The sequence below is a fragment of the Pristiophorus japonicus genome, unplaced genomic scaffold (genome assembly GCF_044704955.1).
Source record: "Pristiophorus japonicus isolate sPriJap1 unplaced genomic scaffold, sPriJap1.hap1 HAP1_SCAFFOLD_231, whole genome shotgun sequence".
NCBI classification, from domain to species: domain Eukaryota; kingdom Metazoa; phylum Chordata; class Chondrichthyes; family Pristiophoridae; genus Pristiophorus; species Pristiophorus japonicus.
Window position 1 is genome coordinate 435849 of NW_027252026.1, and position 21067 is coordinate 456915.

Sequence of the window (21067 nt, forward strand, 5' to 3'; positions counted from 1 at the left end):
CTTCAGCTGAACCAGGCATCAAAGTGCAGATCCATTTGCAGATCCCAGAGGCACAGGACGCTCATCACGACCATGAGGAGGTGAAGATCAACCGAGCAGCAGTACAGGCACGATACCCACCACCCGAAGCCGATGATCTTTTCGCGACGATGGAAGAGGCTCCAGGTCGACCAGCAGAGTGGGACTCCGGCCGAAACGATCCGAAAGCGTCCTTCCGACGCCAGAGGCAAAATCCCTGGGGAGGAAGATCACGGCAGTCGGCATCACGGACACGGACGAGAGTATGTCCAGACCACGGGACGGGGGAGCGTCCAGACCACGGGACGGGAGAGCGTCCAGACCACGGGACGTCGCCGCTACGAAACAGAGACATGTGTTGCCCAGCAAGGAAGACAACTGGGTTTGGGGCAAAGGTAAAGGGGTGGCTGCTGAGAAGGCCAGGAACCCACTATGCTCCAATAAGTTGTTTGCACTGTGTAACCCATGTGAGCGTTCTTTCGCGGCCAATGATGTACTATCATATGGGGTCGGGGGTACTTTACAACAAGCCAAAGTAGCGGGCGAACACCAACCGGTCATATATGTATCTGACAAAGTATTTATAACAAGTGAGGTGTTACCACACGGGGTCGGGCGTGTGGTGCAGCAAGCCAAAGTAGCAGGCGAGCCCCAACCTGTTGTACATGTATCCAATAAGTTGACCAAGGCTGTAGCCTGGGCTCACGGGACAAAAGAGATGTACCAAAGAGTGTCCCAATATGTGCTCGAGTCAGACAAGCTGCCTATCCCACAGTTTTGGGAGAGCAGAGGCACCATTAAGGATGTGTTGTTTCGAGAATGTCTAACACTGTAACATGATCCGCCACGGACCAGGCACTGAGAACGGCGCCAATGCCCTCAGTTAGCTACAGTTGCCCAACATCGGAGTGGAAACACCGCAGTCTGCAGACCCATTCATTGTCGTGGAATTGCTAGAAAGTGAGGGGTCAACTGTAACGGCCACCCAGTTTAGGACCTGGACCAGTCAGGATCCCACATTACCGCCCGCCAATGGTGAACCGCTAGATGGGATGTTGCAGCTTATCCGTCGCAAAGACGAAAGGCTTATCCCATCAGATTGCCTCCTATGGGGCAACCCTGCAACATTGCAAAGAAAGGCAGGGAGGCTACACACAGTCGGTGGTCCGGGGCCTCCATATCATGGCCCAGGATCCACAGGGACCACGCGGCCTCCCGCCACTACTGAAAGTCTCAAGTCCGTATCGACCATCCTGGGCTTGCCAGACCTTAGGGTCAGCGAAAATAGTCCGGAGCAGGCAGCCCAAATCACAAAGCCAAGCACCACACGTGTCACGGTAGACTCCCTACAGACCCGGCTATCCCGGGTGCTACGCAGTCACCAGACAGAAGCACTCAGAACCGAGCCTTCCATATAGTATCAGCAGAGAATGCACCATGATCAGAATAAATGATGTAGACCATGTTCAGAGCCCCAGATAGGCCGCTAGCACTGTATTAGCCAAAGAGGGGAATGGAGTGTGTGTGATGAAAATGGAGCATTTGATTGTGAAACCATGTACTGGGCAAACGCAGAAAGCATTTGGACCAGACCAAACTGCGAACTACAGATAACCAGGAACCACTGTGAAAGACCTGGCCCCCAGCGATCCACTAACACAATCGACCTCACCGTCAACCACGAGAATGAACCCACCATGCCAGGACTTCAACTCAGGCAATCGACCCGGGGACGCAGGGCGCCAGATTGCCCCAACTTGTACATAAGACTTTGGAGGGGGCGGGGGGGGGGGGGCGGGGGAGTGATGTTATATATGTATGTAAACCTCACCGATATGTAACACTTGCCACTAGGGGGCACACCTGTGGGAGACCCAAGGGTCACCTGTGCACCCTGGGCAAGCAGGTATAAAAGGTGACTCACCATGCTGCTTCTCCACTCTGGAGTCTGAATCAAGAGACCAAGGTCACAACAGTTTGAGCTTGGATTTATTCTGAACATAACAGTGATTATATCTTGTGGTTCCTCATCAGTTCTGATCATCAGTTATTTATTATTCACAGGTCTAAAGGCAAGTCCGGTTCTTATCCAGTCCCCAGAAGTTGTGACGGTGCCCGAGGGTGGGACGGTGCAGTTTCGGTGTTCCCTGGAGAGCAGCAATGTGAATGACCGTGTGGATAAATATACTGTACATTGGTACCACCCACAAAATAGGAAACACATATTTACTCATTACGTAGATGGCAGGGTTGACCGATCAAACGGTGTCTCTGAGCGGTTTCAGCTTTCCAGAGATGTTGCCAGTAACAGCTACATTCTGACCATCAGAGGCGTGGAGCGCAGAGACAGCGCGGTCTATATCTGTGGTATTTGAGGAACAAGCTATGGAAAAGGAACCCGGCTGAATGTAACCAGTCAGTACTTTCTATATTATATTGTTTTTCGACCTAATGTTACCGTACAAATATCTTGTTTAAATGTTATACAAACTGTTCCTTTTACAGTAACAACACTGAGTTTTAACTACAGAATGGAGGGTGAAATCTGGGTCAAACTCAATTTGTTTTTAACAGAACAAATAATTGTGAGCACATGGTGGGACAAAATCTCACACACAGGATTCAACGGTAAAATACATGTTGAGGGAAAAGTGCAGTAATAGGAATAATTTAGAGAGCCTCTAAACCATGAAATCGACCCTGATATTAACCCCCTGCCACCCTCTGCCCCCCCCACGCTGTGCGGGAGAGCATCGGAGGGGTGGGTGTTAGTGTTAATTATGGGAAAATTGTCCCCAACATGCCCAAGTCCTCCAGATAGCGCACGCTCTCCTTTCCCTTCCCGATCATGGCCTATCTCACCTTCCTCACCCAATCAGGCCTCTCTGTCTCTCTCTCCCCCACCCGATCGTGACCTCTCTCTCTCCCCCACTCGATCGTGACCTCTCTCTCTCTCTCTCTCTCTCTCCCACCCGATCGTGGCCTGTCCCTCTCTCTCCCCCCCTGCCTGATCGTGCCCCTCTCTCCTTCTTCCCCCACCACCACACCACCTGATTGTGGCTTCTCTCTCTCTCTCTGTCCGATCATGGCCTCTCTCTCTCTCCACCCGATCATGGCCTCTCTCTCTCCCTCCGTCGCCCGATCGTGGCCTGTCCCTCTCTCTCTCTCTCCGCCCGATCGTGGCCTGTCCCTCTCTCTCCCCCTGCCCAATCGTGGCCCTCTCTCTCTCTCTCTCTGTCCGATCATGGCCTCTCTCTCTCTCCACCCGATCATGGCCTCTCTCTCTCCCTCCGTCGCCCGATCGTGGCCTGTCCCTCTCTCTCCCCCTGCCCAATCGTGGCCCTCTCTCTCTCTCTCTCTCTCCCCAGCCCGATCGTGGCCTCTCTCTCTCTCTCCCCGCCCGATCGTGGCCTCTCTCTCTCTCTCTCTCTCTCCCCGCCCGATCGTGGCCTCTCTCTCTTCCTCTCCCTGCCAGATTGTGGCCTCTCTCTCTCTCTCCCCGCCTGATCGTGGCCTCTCTCTCTCTCTCTCTCTCTCTCCCCGCACGATCGTGGCCTCTCTCTCTCTCTCCCCGCCCGATCGTGGCCCTCTCTCTCTCTCTCCCCGCCCGATCGTGGTCTCTCTCTCTTTCTCTCTCCCTGCCCGATCGTGGCCTCTCTCTCTCCCCGCCCGATCGTGGCCTCTCTCTCTCCCCGCCCGATCGTGGCCTCTCTCTCTCTCTCTCTCTCTCTCTCCCTGCCAGATCGTGGCCTCTCTCTCTCTCTCTCTCCCCGCCTGATCGTGGCCTCTCTCTCTCTCCCCGCACGATCGTGGCCTCTCTCTCTCTCTCTCCCCGCCTGATCGTGGCCTCTCTCTCTCTCCCCGCCCGATCGTGGTCTCTCTCTCTCTCTCTCCCCACCCGATCGTGGCCTCTCTCTCTCTCTCTCTCTCCCCGCCCGATCGTGGCCTCTCTCTCTCTCTCTCTCCCCGCCCGATCGTGGCCTCTCTCTCTCTCTCTCTCTCTCTCTCTCTCCCCACCCGATCGTGGCCTCTCTCTCTCTCTCCCCGCCCGATCGTGGTCTCTCTCTCTCTCTCTCCCCACCCGATCGTGGCCTCTCTCTCTCTCTCTCTCCCCGCCCGATCGTGGCCTCTCTCTCTCTCTCTCTCCCCGCCCGATCTTGGCCTCTCTCTCTCTCTCCCCGCCCGATCTTGGCCTCTCTCTCTCTCTCCCCGCCCGATCGTGGTCTCTCTCTCTCTCTCCCCACCCGATCGTGGTCTCTCTCTCTCTCTCTCTCTCTCTCTCCCCGCCCGATCTTGGCCTCTCTCTCTCTCTCTCCCCACCAGATCGTGGCCTCTCTCTCTCTCTCCCCGCCCAATCGTGGCCTCTCTCTCTCTCTCTCCCCACCCGATCGTGGCCTCTCTCTCTCTCTCCCTGCCCGATTGTGGCCTCTCTCTCTCTCCCCGCCCGATTGTGGCCTCTCTCTCTCTCTCCCCGCCCGATCTTGGCCTCTCTCTCTCTCTCTCTCCCCGCCCGATCGTGGCCTCTCTCTCTCTCTCTCTCCCCGCCCGATCTTGGCCTCTCTCTCTCTCTCTCCCCGCCAGATCGTGGCCTCTCTCTCTCTCTCCCCGCCCAATCGTGGCCTCTCTCTCTCTCTCTCCCCACCCGATCGTGGCCTCTCTCTCTCTCCCCGCCAGATCGTGGCCTCTCTCTCTCCCCGCCCGATCGTGGCCTCTCTCTCTCTCTCTCCCCGCCCGATCGTGGCCTCTCTCTCTCTCTCCCTGCCCGATCGTGGTCTCTCTCTCTCTCTCTCTCTCTCTCCCCGCCCGATCGTGGTCTCTCTCTCTCTCCCCGCCCGATCGTGGTCTCTCTCTCTCTCCCCGCCCGATCGTGGCCTCTCTCTCTCTCTCTCCCCGCCCGATCGTGGCCTCTCTCTCTCTCTCCCCCCGCCCGATCATGGCCTGTCCCTCTGTCTCTTTCTCCCCCGCGCCCCCCGATCATGGCCTCTCTCTCTCTCTCTCTCTCGCTCTCCCCGCCTGATCGTGGCCTCTCTCTCTCTCTCTCTCCCCGCCTGATCGTGGCCTCTCTCTCTCTCTCTCTCCCCGCCTGATCGTGGCCTCTCTCTCTCTCTCTCTCTCTCTCTCCCCGCCCGATCGTGGCCTCTCTCTCTCTCTCTCCCCACCCGATCGTGGCCTCTCTCTCTCTCTCTCCCTGCCCGATCGTGGCCTCTCTCTCTCTCTCTCTCTCTCTCTCCCCGCCAGATCGTGGCCTCTCTCTCTCCCCGCCCGATCGTGGCCTCTCTCTCTCTCTCTCTCTCTCTCTCCCCGCCCGATCGTGGCCTCTCTCTCTCTCTCTCTCTCTCCCCGCCTGATTGTGGCCTCTCTCTTTCTCTCTCTCTCCCCGCCCGATCGTGGCCTCTCTCTCTCTCTCTCTCTCTCCCCGCCCGATCGTGGCCTCTCTCTCTCTCCCCGCCCGATCGTGGCCTCTCTCTCTCTCTCTCTCTCTCCCCGCCCGATCGTGGCCTCTCTCTCTCTCCCCGCCCGATCATGGCCCCTCTCTCTCTCTCTCTCTCTCTCTCTCTCCCCACCCGATCGTGGCCCTCTCTCTCTCCCCACCCGATCGTGGCCTCTCTCTCTCTCTCTCTCTCTCTCTCTCCCCGCCCGATCGTGGCCTCTCTCTCTCTCTCTCCGCCCGATCGTGGTCTCTCTCTCTCTCTCTCCGCCCGATCGTGGTCTCTCTCTCTCTCCCCGCCCGATCATGGCCCCTCTCTCTCTCTCCCCGCCCGATCGTGGCCTCTCTCTCTCTCTCCCCACCCGATCGTGGCCTCTCTCTCTCTCTCTCTCTCTCTCTCTCTCTCTCTCTCTCCCCACCCGATCGTGGTCTCTCTCTCTCTCTCTCCCTGCCCGATCGTAGCCTCTCTCTCTCTCTCCCCGCCCGATCGTGGCCTCTCTCTCTCTCTCTCTCCCCGCCCAATCGTGGCCTTTCTCTCTCTCTCCCCGCCCGATCATGGCCTCTCTCTCTCTCCCCGCCTGATCGTGGCCTCTCTCTCTCTCTCCCCGCCCGATCGTGGCCTCTCTCTCTCTCTCCCCGCCCGATCGTGGCCTCTCTCTCTCTCTCCCCGCCAGATCGTGGCCTCTCTCTCTCTCCCCGCCCGATCATGGCCCGTCTCTCTCTCTCTCTCCCCACCCGATCGTGGTCTCTCTCTCTCTCTCTCTCTCTCTCTCTCTCCCCAGCCGATCGTGGCCTTTCTCTCTCCCCACCCGATCGTGGCCCCTCTCTCTCTCTCCGCCTGATCATGGCCTCTCTCTATCTCTCTCTCCCCGCCCGATCGTGGCCTCTCTCTCTCTCTCTCTCTCTCTCTCTCTCCCCGCCCGATCATGGCCTCTCTCTCTCTCTCTCCCCGCCTGATCATGGCCTCTCTCTCTCTCTCTCTCTCTCTCTCTCTCCCCGCCCGATCTTGGCCCCTCTCTCTCTCTCTCTCTCTCTCCCCACCCGATCGTGGCCTCTCTCTCTCTTCCCGCCCGATCGTGGCCTTTCTCTCTCCCCACCCGATCGTGGCCTCTCTCTCTCTCTCTCTCCCTCTCTCCCTCTCTCCCCGCCCGATCATGGCCTCTCTCTCTCTCCCCGCCCGATCATGGCCCCTCTCTCTCTCTCTCTCTCCCCGCCCGATCGTAGCCTCTCTCTCTCTCCCCGCCTGATCATGGCCTCTCTCTCTCTCTCTCTCCCCGCCCGATCATGGCCTCTCTCTCTCTCCCCCCCCCCCCCCCCCCCCCGATCGTAGCCTTTCTCTCTCTCTCTCTCTCTCTCTCTCTCTCTCTCTCTCCCCGCCCGATCATGGTCTCTCCCTCTCTCTCTCTCCGTCCGATCGTGGCCTCTCTCTCTCCCCGCCGCCCGATCGTGTCCTGTCCCTGTTTCTTTCTTCCCCGCACCCCCCCGATTGTGGTCTTTCTCTCTCTCCCCGCCCGATCGTATCCTGTCCCTCTGTCTCTTTCTCCCCCCCCGCCCGATCGTATCCTGTCCCTCTGTCTCTTTCTCCCCCCCCGCCCGATCGTATCCTGTCCCTCTGTCTCTTTCTCCCCACCCCCCCGATCGTGGCCTTTCTCTCTCCCCCCGCCCGATCGTGTCCTGTCCCTCTGTTTCTTTCTTCCCCGCACCCCCCCGATCGTGGTCTCTCTCTCTCCCCCCGCCCGATCGTATCCTGTCCCTCTGTCTCTTTCTCCCCACCCCCCCCACCCCAATCGTGTCCTGTCCCTCTGTCTCTTTCTCCCCACCCCCCCCACTCCGCCGATCGTGTCCTGTCCCTCTGTCACTTTCTCCCCCACCCCTCCAGATTGTGGCCTCTCTCTCTCTAATCTATCTAGGCATAGGGCCAGCAAGTAAATAAAGTAAACAGCTTGCATTTATATAGTGCTTGTCATGATCTCAGGATATCCCAAAGCGGTTTACAGCCAATGAAGTACTTTTGACGTGTAGTCACTGTTGTAATGTCGGAAACACAGCAGCCAAGTTGTGCACAGCAAGTTCCCAGTTTTAGTTGCTGCAGAAATGATGTCATCCAGTTGCTCAGACTCCAAACATCACATTAAGAAATTGATTCATTGGATTAATGGGTGATTTTTATACTAAAATCAATAAGCCAAAATATTCAATGAACTTCCTTCTTTACCAATATTTCTGCAGCAGGACTTGTTGTCATTAAAGAGTTCCAGTTAATGCACCGTCTAAATGTAGATGTTTCATACAATACTCTCAGGATTTTCTCCATCAAATTAACCCTTTGTCTGCTGCTCCTGTTGTATTCCTTCTGTAATATTATAATACACGTGAATGAGAGATAAAACCACCCCAACTATTCACAACATCTATCCATAATCCATTAACTATCATAAATCTGTGTGCACTTCTTGGCTGCACAAATTCACTTTCATGTTTTTGTCACACTTTTGGGGAGGGAGATTTTAAGTTTCCCGACTGGGCGGAAATCAGACGGGAGTGGATCAGCCTCCTATTTAAACCCACCCTCTACTGGCTCACTGGTCTTTACCGTCTCCCCCGCTCCCTCTCTCCCAACTCTCAGTCTCTCCTCCCTTTCTGCTCTCTGTCTCCTCGACTCTCTCTGTGCACTGCCTCCTCTACTCTATCCTCCGCTCCCTCTCTAACCCTCAGCGCCCTCTTTCTGCTCCCAATACGGGTACAGTAGTGGAGTGTGGTGGTTATGTTACTAGACGAGTAATTGAGAGTCCCGCACTAATAATCCAGAGAACGTGGGTTCAAATCTCACCCTGGCAGTGAGAGAATTTCAAATCATATTAAAAATAAACACAAAGAAAAAAAACCTGGTAGTGAAAACCTGTTCCCAATAAATCCCTCATTCTCCCACCATCAACATCCCGGGGCTCACTACTGACCACGATCACTACTGGACCAGCCATTATCCACAGTGTGGCTGCAGGAGCAACAGAACCGGTTTATATTTCTGTCCTACGCTGGTATTTATTGTGGAATTCCCACCCACACCTCTTCCACTGAATTTATACTGAAGTGATTTCCAAAATAAGACAGTGATGGTCACCATCTTTAGTGAAGCCGACACCCACCCAACCCTTGGTGAACTCAGGAGCCCGCTTTAGGGACAAGTACATCTCTTGGCAGCAGCGCAGTAAAGTTTGCGCCCAGGAACAGTTTGCATCTCAGTCAGCAAATTTCAGCAGCTGGGCCCCGAGTGTGGGGCGGAGAGCTAATGGAGGCGTTGCCCACCTCTTGTAGGGCACTTGGCTGGCTGAGAATGCGAAAATCCCGAGCTGAACAGCCGGCCTAGGAGCACTGTGAGAGAGGCCTGGGGGAAAAAATACTGAAAAAAACCCCACCAAAACATTGCCAATAAATAACTCACGTCACCACAACATAAATCACAAAACAAATTCAATAAAAACCAACCACACTTACCCGAGGTGGACATGACTTACCTCACTGCAGCCGCTACAGGTCGGACTGCCCGCTTGCACAGGCGGTCCCAGCATGGCGCTCTCCGGAGTGCTACAGATCTGGCGGGAGCCATAAACAACCAGGGGCGTTGCACACCGGCTCGCCTCTTCCAGGCGGTAATGCTCCACACCCTGAAACCCCCGGCGAGGCACTGGAACCTGGCTGTCCAACCGGAGAGCTTACCGTCACCAATTCCGCACCTCCAGGGCGAAAACAGAGGCGACAAGCCGAAAATCCAGCCCAATGTTTTTACAGTGCATTACAACCCTCCCCTACAAGTTCAGCACAAGCCTGACAGTCTCCAGCACCAGGAAGGCTATCCCAACTTGCAGTGATTCACCGGTTTGTACTCAGAATAACGAATCCAAGATGGCAGGCTCAACAGCTCAGTCACAGTAACAGCCGAGACAGCCACAAAGTTGGCAGCATTAAAACCCGCGAGGTGCTACGGTGCAACCGAGCACGAGTCAACAGCACCTCCCACAGCGAGCCGGAGGGTGAGTGATGTGAGGGGGTTGGGGTCTCCAGTTCCAGGCCCAGTGTTGGCACTGCTGGAATACCACAAACTGAACGTTTCCAGGTTTGCAAATTTCACTCAAATTGCAAGTATTAAAGGAACATTTTCAAATATTGGATCTATGAGTGCCCTTCCTTCTATGTCCATCTCCTGGCTCGCCTCACACATTCTGTCCTTCGTAAGCTTGAGGTCATCCAAAACTCGGCTGATGGTGTCCTAACTCGCACCAAGTCCCACCCACCCATCACCCCTGTGCTCGTTGAGCTACATTGGCTCCCGGTTAAGCAACGCCTCGATTTTACAATTCTCATCCTTGTTTTCAAATCCCTCCATGGCCGTGCCCTCTCTATCTCTGTAATCTCCTCCAGCCCTACAAACCCTCGAGATGTCTGCGCTCCTCTAATTCTGTCCTCCTGAGCATCCCTGATTATAATCGCTCCACCATTGGTGGCCTGACCCCAAGCTCTGGAACTCCCTGCCTAAACCTCTCCACCTCTCCTTCTTCCTTTAAGATGTTCCTTAAAACCTACCTCTTTAACCACCTGCCCTAGTTTCTCCTTCTGTGGCTCGGTTAATTTTTTTGTCTAATAACATTCCTGTGAAGTGCCTTGGGACCTTTTACTGCATTAAAGGCGCTATATAAATACCAGTTGTTGTTCCCGCCCCAGGTCTCCCTTTACCAGTTTCCATGGTAGAATCAGACAGCACCGAAGGACACCATTCGGCCCATTGTAACCGTGCCAGCCGGTGGATGAAAAGAAAAAGAACTTGCTCTTCTATTGGTGAACTTGTTCAAATAAAAGGCAGGGTTCACAGCACAGGTTTTCCACAATTTGGATCGGAATCAGTAACAGACTAACCGCACTGCTCCAGGATTGATCTCTGTCTAACTTGTACTGCCTGGACTGTCCCTTTAAATATCGGGAACATTTTGTAACCTTCAGACCGGTTTTTAAGTGATTGATATTTTTCCCATTAAAGGTGCAGTTGTCCCTGTCCTGACCCAGTCTCCGAGCCTGGAACGTGTCACAGAGGGTCACACGGCGCGGTTACAGTGCAACATGTGGAACACCAGCGTGAGCGACACCGATGTCCACTGGTACCGGCAACTCCTGGGGCAAGATATGGAGTGGGTTTTAACACATGAGGCAAGTGGCAGCACACGAGGGAGCCCAGGTTCCACTGACCGTCTCCAGCCTTCCAGAGACACCTCCAATAACAGCTTCATTCTGACAGTCACAGACGTGCAGCCCAGTGACACTGCCGCCTATTACTGTAAAGTGTGGGGCGATATCAGCGGGAACGGAACCCAGCTCAATGTAACCAGTAAGTACAGTTCACATTGTAATAATATTATATCTGCGTCTGACATCACCTTGTGGTTCAGGGCTGGTAAAGGTCCAATATTTGATGGCAAATACCTTATTCTGTAAGTCCGGTCCCTAACATGTCCCTCTCACTTTCACAGATCCTAACGTGCAAATGGATGAAGACCTGACGATTGTCTGGATCGGTATGGGGGCTGTGCTGGGACTTACTCTCATTGCTGGAGCTGCTCTTGTCTTCTGTATCAGACAGGCATGGTTCGGGAGACTGCAATCCTGTATGTTTAAATAAATATTTCACGGTAACTCTACCACATCTGGATCAGCTGCCCATAGTCATTGAAGGGATAAGAACAGAAAATACTGGAAACACTCAGCAGGTCAGGCAGCAACTGTGGAGCGAGAAACAGAGTTAACGTTTCAGGGTGATGACCTTGTGTCAGAACTGGAAGGGGTTAGGGATGAACAGCTTTTAAGCAAGTACACAGCCAGGGAAAGATGGGCATTCATAGGTGCTGTCTGAGTATTTCCAGCGTTTTCTGTTTTTATTTCAGATTTCCAGTATCCGCAGTATTTTTCTATTGTTTGAGTCATTGAAGGGCGAGAGTGTCAGCGAATTAAAGAGAGAGTTGGGTCGATTATTTTGGTGAAAGAAGTGTTATGGGCTACGGACGACACAGTACAGTTTGGGTTTGTGAGAACTTTGGGACCACCCAATGGCCTTTCCCCAACCTCCATGTTTGCGTGTTCCTATCTACACTCGGTGTTGGTGACATTCTGTGATTTCCTTTACAGCCCCGTCTGTCCACACTGCCACTACATTGCCAGCACCCAATTATGAAAACATCTCTCTTCCCGGACGCACACAAGTGAGTCGAGTTGGTTGGCCCAGTGCCAGTCTTTTGTTAATGTTCCTGGAGTATTTAAAGTAATATGGCCTAGAAATTCGATGACGTTGGGTCCATTTTACAGGCATAAAACGGGCACCTAAGTGTCCAGTGCAGTGGTCAAGCAGCACGTGTATATTGCATGTTGGGTGTGCACCACCCGCCATATTGGTATAGGCATCAAAAGAGGCGTCCAAGGCCCACGTCTGAAACAGCCATTAGTCCTTTGCATTTGCAAATCAGGGGCCGAGTGCCTGGTTGATGCTTCCTTTACCAAATTGGTTTGCCTGAACACAGCTGGCACCAGGCCGGCTGCATTCAAGAAAACCAGGTCTTCCTGCAGCCTAACCAGCACCCCTCAATGGAGCCGCTGGAGGCCACCAGCAAAAGGGAAGTTTAAAATAAATACTTACATGAATGTGGAGCCGACAGGTGCAGGAGTGCCCCCGCACCTGTCTAGATTTCCCCCCCTCTCCCGGGCACATCCCCTTCTCCCGAGACCTATACCTGATGCAGTAACCACAAATTCAAATACTCTTCAACGCCGTGCTGCCTGGGGAGATCCGAGCAGGTGTCTGCAGCTCGTCGGTTTGGTGTAAATGAGAAGCCCGATATTGGGTGAGCTTTGGGCCTGTCCGTTCCAGCACAGAGATCGTTCTCTAGACTTGAATGTGGAGGCTCAGTCGTTGAGTATGTTCAAGACAGAGATCGATAGATTTTTGGATATTAAGGCAATCGAGGGATATGGGGATAGTGCGGGAAAGTGGAGTCGAGGTACAAGATCAGCAATGATCTTACTGAATGGCGGAGCAGGCTCGAGGGGCCAAATGGCCGACTCCTGTACCTAATTCTTATGTTCTTATGTTGAACACACAACCTTCTGATTCAGAGATGAGAGTGCTACCAATTGAGCCAAGACAGAGACACCTTAGATTGTTGAGAGACACTAAAGTACCAAATATGCTGTTGCCTAAAGTGACCTATCTGGATTTCTTGCTTTCCTTTTTTCAGTTTTCCCAGAAGCCCAAGGAGTTGAGATCTGCCAACAGAGAAGCATGTACCTCCAGAAAATACCAAACTAGACGCTTCATTTCAGGACAAAGCAAGACTGAACAAGTGCTTGAGAAACACCAGCATTGCCGAGAACTGAAGGATCAGCAACTTCAACCAACACAATGGACTCACCAGCATCAGTCGGCACCAAGAGGTCACCAGCACCAATCATCACTGAGGCGCTTTTTACCCTTTAAGAATTTAGCACCACCAACCAGCAACAAGACTTTATTGGCACCGACTGGTTCTGAACTCTATGCAAACCAAAGACAGATTAAACCTCATCTCTCCAAGAAGGTAACTATCAGGCCGGTAACATAGGACTCCCTTCATACAGAGAACTCCCAATTCCCACCACTGTAGTGGTCCAAATACACAGAACCATTTGTTGGGAACGTGGCCCACATCTCAATATACAAGCTCTGCAGATCCTGACCTGAGTAGAGCCCTTCCTCTTCATCCTGCATAGAACACTTCTGCTGGCTTGAGGTTTCTCATGTCCACATCCCTTTGGACCATAATATCAACACCTTAGCCTAAAAGGAGGCCCAATGAAGCCCTTCTACAGTACGCTAGTTGAAGACTCAATCGCTGGGTTTTTCCAATTAAAGTCATAGAATGGTTAAAGCGCAGAAGGAGGCCATTCGGCCTGTTGAGCCTGTGCTGGCTCTCTGGAAGAGCACTTAAGCACGTCCCACACAGCCACCCGTTCCCTGTAGCCCTGCAATTTATTTTCCTTCAGGTACTTATCCAATTCCCTTTTGAAAGCCACAATTGAATCTGCCTCCACCCCCCTTTCAGGCAGCGCATTCCATATCCCAACCACTCGCTGCGTAAAAAAGTTTTCCCTCATATCGCCTTTGGTTCTTTTGCCAATCACCTTAAATCTGTGTCCTCTGGTTCTCAGCGCTCCCGCCAATGGGAACAGTTTCTCTCTATCTATTCTGTCCGGACCCCCATGATTTTGAACACCTCTATCAACTGTCCTCTCAACCTTCTCTGCTCTAAGGAGAACAACCCCAGCTTCTCCAGTCGAGCGAAGTAACTAAAGTCTCTCATCCCTGGAATGTTTCTGGTAAATCTTTTCTGCACCCTCTCTAAGGCCTTCACATCCTTCCTAAAGTGCGGTGCCCAGAATTGGCCTGTTTCGATGTTTTTTTACCGCAGTTGCGGTTGAGGTCGACTCGTTCAGGAAATTCTGCTCTTAGTTTTTTTTTGTTTCCATCCAGAAGTCGGCCATAATGGGGGCGGTGACTACACCTGAGGGATAAAGACATAATGGGGGCGGTGACTACACCTGAGGGGCAAAGACATAATGGGGTCGGTGACAACAACTGAGGGGCAAAGACATAATGGGGGCGGTGACTACACCTGAGGGGCAAAGACATAATGGGGTCAGTGACTACACCTGAGGGGCAAAGACATAATGGGGTCAGTGACTACACCTGAGGGGCAAAGACATAATGGGGTCAGTGACTACACCTGAGGGGTAAAGACATAATGGGGTCAAGACATAATGGGGTCAGTGACTGCACCTGAGGAGCAAAGACATAATGGGGTCAGTGACTACACCTGAGGGGCAAAGACATAATGGGGTCAGTGACTACACCTGAGGGGCAAAGACATAATGGGGTCAGTGACTACACCTGAGGGGCAAAGACATAATGCGGTCAGTGACAACACCTGAGGGATAAAGACATAATGGGGTCGGTGACTACACCTGAGGGGCAAAGACATAATGGGGGCAGTGACTGCACCTGAGGGGCAAAGACATAATGGGGTCAGTGACTACACCTGAGGGGCAAAGACATAATGGGGTCAGTGACTACACCTGAGGGGCAAAGACATAATGGAGGCGGTGACAACAACTGAGGGGCGCAAGTTGGGGGCGGTGCGTATTCACCGCCGCGATGGTGTTATCGCAGCGCCACATCACCACAGCTCTCCCCTTCACTTAAAGGGGAGATCCTCTGCATTTTTAAACTTTGGTTGAGGGTTTCGGCGAGGCCAGCGGCCTGCCACCCAAGAGGGAGTTGGCGGCCCGGCCGAACCCAGGGGCATAATTGTCGGGTCAACCTGGCGGTCGGCCAACAAAAAAAAACATGGCGGCAGTGCGTCCTCCCCTTTAAGGGAAGCCACACCGGCACTGCAGAAGGCCACAGCCTCACTGGACCACTGCAAAAAGGTTGTTTTGGCACCGCCGGGTGCGCCAAAGAGAATGTCGCCGTCGTGGGGTTAGATCGGCGGTGCGCACGGTGATGATGTGCTTAACACCGATCAGCAACAGAGGAACGGTAAGGGCAGGATCGGGGCACCACCGGGAAAACTTGGGAGGGCAACTGGGTTAGCTGCCAAAAGTCAATGGCCACTCCACTCCGCAGCGTGGCCACCGATTTGCGGTGGTGACGGGCCTTAAAGGGGCAATTTCAGTCCCTATGCCTCTATTTATGAAGCCCAGGATGCCATATGCTTTTAACCACTTTGTCAACCTGCCCGACCACCTTCAACAATTTGTGCACATATGCCTCCAGGTCTCTTTGTTCATACACTCCTTTTAGGATTGTACCCTTTAGTTTATATCGCCTCTCCTCGTTCTTCCTACCAAAATGCATCACTTTGCACTTTTCTGCATTAAATTTCATTTGCCACGTGTCCGCCCATTCCACCAGCCTGTCTATGTCCTCTTGAAGTCTATCTCTATCATCCTCGCAGTTCACTATACTTCCTAGTTTTACGCCATCTGCAAATTGTGAAATTGTACCTTGTACACCCAAGTCCAAGTCATAAGTATATATCAAGAAAAGCAGTGGTCCTAATACCAACCCCTGGGGAACACCACCGTAGACCTTCCTCCAGTCCGATAAACAACCATTCACCACTTTTGCGGAATGTTGGCATGTTTTCGGCACAGCGGGACCTGTGCCACGACAAGAAGGCACCCATGACCCTCGCCCATTTTTTAGTCACAGGATTATTTGCAGTTTCCAGGTGTGTGCTCCCAGAGGAGGAGCAGAGATTGGCTGTGGAAGTTCCTGATGGACCTGCCCAGCATCGCACAATCAATAGCCTCTGTGCTGCCTGTTAAAAGTTGTACAAAGGTACATTTTAAAAACAAGGCACAGAATCGAATACAATCAAATGATGGGCTTTTGTAATTGAAATGACTTCTCCACCACCCTACACATACCGGGGCAAGTAGTTAACCCTGGCACCTAGTGTCACCATGGGGCAAGTGAGAAACAAATAGATCAGATGGTGTAATTGAGTCATTTGCATATTATAAGATGGCCCCAGATATGGGTGGACATAGTGTGTGTCCACACCTCTGGTGGGCATGTTTGGCAGTGATGGGTATAAAATGGGAGCCGGCAGAAAACTTCCACGTTTAAGTCAATTCAAGTTACACTTGGGAGTTAGTGTGACTTAAAGCATAAAATCCAGATCCCAGCAGAGAAATTCACTGCAGGTGAGAAAACTAAGCCTCTGGCCCCTCAGACCAGGTAGACAGGCACACTACACCAATGAATTTATCACAAGAGTCTACTTAAGTTAGGATGGCGTGTCACCAGCAACATTGACAGCTTTTGTTCATCAAAGTGCCAGGAAGCTCAAGGCAGTCGCTAAAACAGAGCAGGACAGTTTTAGCAAGTCCGTTTCTGCCCGCATTAAAGATTAAAACCAGGTGGCCACGTGCAGCTGAAGGTAGTGGACCTTGACCTTGACTCAACAGTATGGTTTTCTGCGTATTTCTCCATTGACTGCAATGGCGCTGTTTAAGAAGAGGTAGGTAAAGGGGATAAGGGAATGGAGTTTCTACAATGTGTACAGGACTCCTTTCTAACCCAATATATAAAGAGCCCAACAAGGGAGCATTCGCTATTGGATCTAGTAATGAACCAGAGCAGATAAGAGAAGTAAAAGTAAGGGAGCATCTAGGCAATAGTGACCATAATATAATACGCTTTATGATAATTGAGAAGGACATAAGTATGACGACTACCAGGGTAATAGACTGAAGAAAAGCTGATTTTGAAGGGCTGAGAATAGAACTTGGGAGAATAAAATGGGCAACAATATTGGGGAAAAAATGATGTAGATAAACAATGGGAAGCATTTAAAATGATCAACAGAATGCAGGGACAATATATTCCGCTAAAAGGAAAGAACAAACTAAACACTAATGGGACTCCATGGATGAATAAAGCCATGAGGTAACAATTGAGGGTAAAGAAAAAGGCGTACATTAAGTACATAGACAGCAGGAGAGTGTATGATAAAGGAGAATAGGAAAAGATTAGGTGAGAAGGCAAATAAAGGCAAAGAGGAACTATGAAATTAAATGATCAAGGAACATAAAACAACATAGTAAAATATTTTACAGGCACATCAACAAAAAAAGGAAACACAAAAGCAAAATACTGCAGATGCTGGAATCTGGAATAAAAGCAGAAAATGCTGGAAATCTCAGCGGGTCAGGCAGCATCTGACATATAATAATAAAAGGAAGGTTGGGATGGGAATAGAGCCATTAAGGGGTGGATGAGATAATACCACCAGTAATGACAGAGAGATGGCAGAAATATTCAATCATTATTTTGCTTCAATATTTACCAGGAAGCTGGAACAGGTGCACATGACATTGGATAAGGAGATTAGTAATAAGGGCCCCAAGTTTCCACACGCTACAAAACGGGCGCCCCCTCCGAGCTGGGCGCCCGTTTTTTGCACCAAAAATGGCGCCTGAAGAAAAACGCGCGATTCTGGAGCGCCCTGCAGCGCCATGGCAGCTTGTTGCGGTGCCCAGGGGGGCGGAGCCTACCACTCGCGCCGATTTTTGAAGTGGGAGGGGGCGGGTACCATTTAAATTAGTTTTTTTCACGCCGGCAACCCTGCGCATGCGCATTGGAGTGTTCGCGCACGCGCAGTGTGAAGGAAACATTGGCACTCGGCCATTTTTGTAGTTCTTTGTAGCTGTTTAATTTTTGAACATTTTTTAATAAAAGCACATCGCCCTTATATGATCAGCACTAAGGCTTCCTGCAGCCTTCTCACTGCCTCCTTCCCCCCCCGCCCGGCGTCGGCTGCCTCCGGCCCCCGCTGCGGTCGGTCGGTCGGGCCCTCACTCCCTCCCTCCCGCCCGCCGTCGGGAACGGCTGCCTCCTCCCTGCCTCCCGTTCGCGGGAACGACGCCACACCGCTGAGCTGACTGTAAGGTTTCCACCTCAAGTGGAAGGCTGCTTGCTGCCTGTTTACTGCCCGACTGACCCTCCCTCCCTCCCATTCGCAGGAACGACGCCACACCGCTGAGCTGACTGAAGCTGCCTGAATCACTTTCACACAGGTAGGCAGGCTAGAAGGGCTGAATGACCTACTCCTGCACCTATTTTCTATGTTTCTATGTTCTCCCTTGTCCACTCTACTGGAAACATCCTCAAAAAATTCCAGAAGATTTGTCAAGAATGATTTTCCTTTCACAAATCCATGCTGACTTGGACCCATCATGTCACCTCTTTCCAAATGTGCTGCTATGACATCCTTAATAATGGATTCCATCATTTTACCCACTACCGATGTCAGGCTGACCGGTCTATAATTCGCTGTTTTCTCTCTCCCTCCTTTTTTAAAAAGTGGGGTGACATTGGCTACCCTCCACTCCATAGGAACTGATCCAGAGTCGATGGAATGTTGGAAAATGACTGTCCTTGTAGCAGTAGTGGAGTCATTAAAACAAAATACCGCTATGTCCAAAAATGGAATTTTCAGCCCTTAGGGTATTGCATACAGTTCTGGTCGTCATATTATAACAAGGAAATAAAGAAGCACTGGAGGGGGTGCAGAGAAGGTTTACAAGGATGATACCAGAAATGCAAGTGTATACCTATCAAGAAAGAATGAACAGGCTGGGTCTCTTTTCTCTTGAAAAACTTCGGCTGAGGGGTAGTTTCATAGAGGGCTTTAAATTTATGAACGGTTTTGATAGAGTGGATAGAAAATGTTTCCACTTGTGGGTAAGAACATAACTAGAGGCCATTAATATAAGATAGTCATCAAGAAATCCAATAAGGAATTCAAAAGAAACTTCTTTACCGAGAGAATGGTGAGAATGTGGAACTCGCTACCACAGGGAGTGGTTGAAACGAATAGTATCGATGCATTTAAGGGGAGGCGAGACAAGCATATGAGGGAGAAGGGAATAGAGGGTAATATTGATAAATTTAGATGAGGAAAGACGGGAGGAAGCTCGAGTGGAGCATAAACGCTGGCATGGACTGGTTGGGCCAAATGGTCTGTTTCTGTGCCATGTATTCAATGTAATCCTATGTCATGTCTTTATGGGGGCAACATCAGCAGCTATCACAACTGCCCTTGGACAGGGTTTATTTTGAGCAGGTAGAACACATGCTGTTTTAAGTGAAACAAGCAGAATATACTTGTTTTGTAGGTGAAAAAGCAGGATCCATTTTAAAAGCCTCTCTCACTCACCTGACAGACTGGGGCTCAGCTGCAGGCTTATTACACCCTGCATCGGGCACCAAGCTCTACAGCATCTGCTATATTCGCAGTGACGTTCAGATCCAAGGATCAGGTGCATGTGAGCCACCTCAGGCTTCAGAGGAGTGATGGAGCAGATATTGCCATCCCACCTATGGCCCTCGGAGAAAGCTGCCTGTACCAATCTGTAGCCATGTGGAGAAGTAGCACGGCAAATATCAGAGAGAGTTACTCTCTTCATTTCAGAAGCATGTGTATCAGATTAGATCACACCACCCATTGCAGAGTTCTCCGATGAGACAGACATCTCATTAATGGAATTTAGAAGAATGAGAGGGGATCTCTTAGAAACATATAAAATTCTGACGGGATTGGACAGGTTAGATGCAAGAAGAATGTTCTCGATGTTAGGGAAGTCCAGAACCAGGGGACACAGTCTAAAGATAAGGGGTAAGCCATTTAGGACCGAGATGAGGAGAAACTTCTTCACTCAGAGAGTTGTGGGCATGTGGAATTCTCTGCCACAGAAAGTTGTTGGGGCCAGTTCGTTAGATATATTCAAAAGGGAGTTAGATGTGGCCCTCTCGGCTAAAGGGATCAAGGGGTATGGAGAGAAAGCAGGAATGGGGTACTGAAATGCATGATCAGCCATGATCATATTGAATGGTGGTGCAGGCTCGAAGGGCCGAATGGCCTACTCCTAAATCTATTTTCCATGTTTCTACGACAAGCTACATGGACTCATATTTAATGGATACAGTCTGCATCCTCCATCTGATTCCAACCATTTGTTTTAAATTACAGAAATCAAGTGATCTTCAAGCGGATTCCAACTCGATATACATGGTAACTATATTATCAAATATAGTCATTCAAACTAAGTTAGTGATTGATACCAATATAGAAATTCATGTCAATATAGTGAGTTAAGCCAAATCAAAACAATCTTTCAGAATAAAATGTTAATGGATTGCATCTACCTTTTGTTTCAGAATTTTGATCCAGTCTTAAGTCAGTGCACAAAACAGCCCCGTCAACAATCAAACCTGGAAAAGCTGTTGGTCCAAATGGTGTTTACCCCAAATTCTTAAAAGCACTGGGACCCAAAGCAAAGATATAGTTGACCTCCTTCTCTGAGGTACTGGCAACCGGTAAAATTCCACCAGTTTGGAGGGAGACTAAATTAATTGCCCTCCTGAAGCAGGGGAAGAACACTTGTGAATCCTCCAGCTACTGCCCGATCTCCTTCCTCTGTACTAGTTATAAAGTGCTGGAGAGGCTGTCCATCACCGAAGTGACCCTTACCAGTTATTTACAGAGGATGGAGGCTTACTTCCACCGATGGCAACTTCAGACAAATCAAGAGACTGACACCTCGACATTCCACCTCAACACCCATCAAGAAAACCAAGCTTTGAAAGTCTCATTTTGCGGCACTGAAGTAAACCATGCCCAAAACCCTCCTATTTAGGAGTCAAGCTTGATCGCATTCGGTCAGTAATTACATAAATAAATAAAATCTGGAATAAAAAGCTAATGTCAGGAATGGTCACCATGAAACTCCATGATTGTCGTAAAAACCCATGTGGTTCACTAATGTCCTTTAGGGAAGGAAATCTGCCGCCCTTATATATGTCTGGCCTATATGTGACTCCAGTCCCACAGCAATGTGGTTGACTCTTAACTGGCCTCTTAAAAAAGGCTCAGCAAGCCACTCAGTTGTAACAAACCACTTCAGAAAACAATAATAATAATAAAACCGGCAGCATCTACCTCAGCACCAGCTTCAGACGCGACAAAGGATTACCCAGCC

General features: G+C 51.0%; 1 protein-coding gene and 1 long non-coding RNA gene across 4 annotated transcripts in view; one reads left to right on the top strand and one right to left on the bottom strand.

The window, feature by feature from the left end:
- The window catches only part of LOC139245695 (uncharacterized), a 369717-nt gene extending 367427 nt beyond the window's left edge, over positions 1-2290 (top strand). The window contains exon 3 of the long non-coding RNA XR_011590067.1: positions 2083-2290. This is a non-coding gene — a long non-coding RNA (uncharacterized lncRNA). The remainder of the gene's footprint in view (positions 1-2082) is intronic.
- Positions 1-21067, bottom strand: part of LOC139245690 (uncharacterized) — a 167945-nt gene that overhangs the window by 136949 nt on the left and 9929 nt on the right. The gene's annotated exons all lie outside the window — the stretch shown is intronic.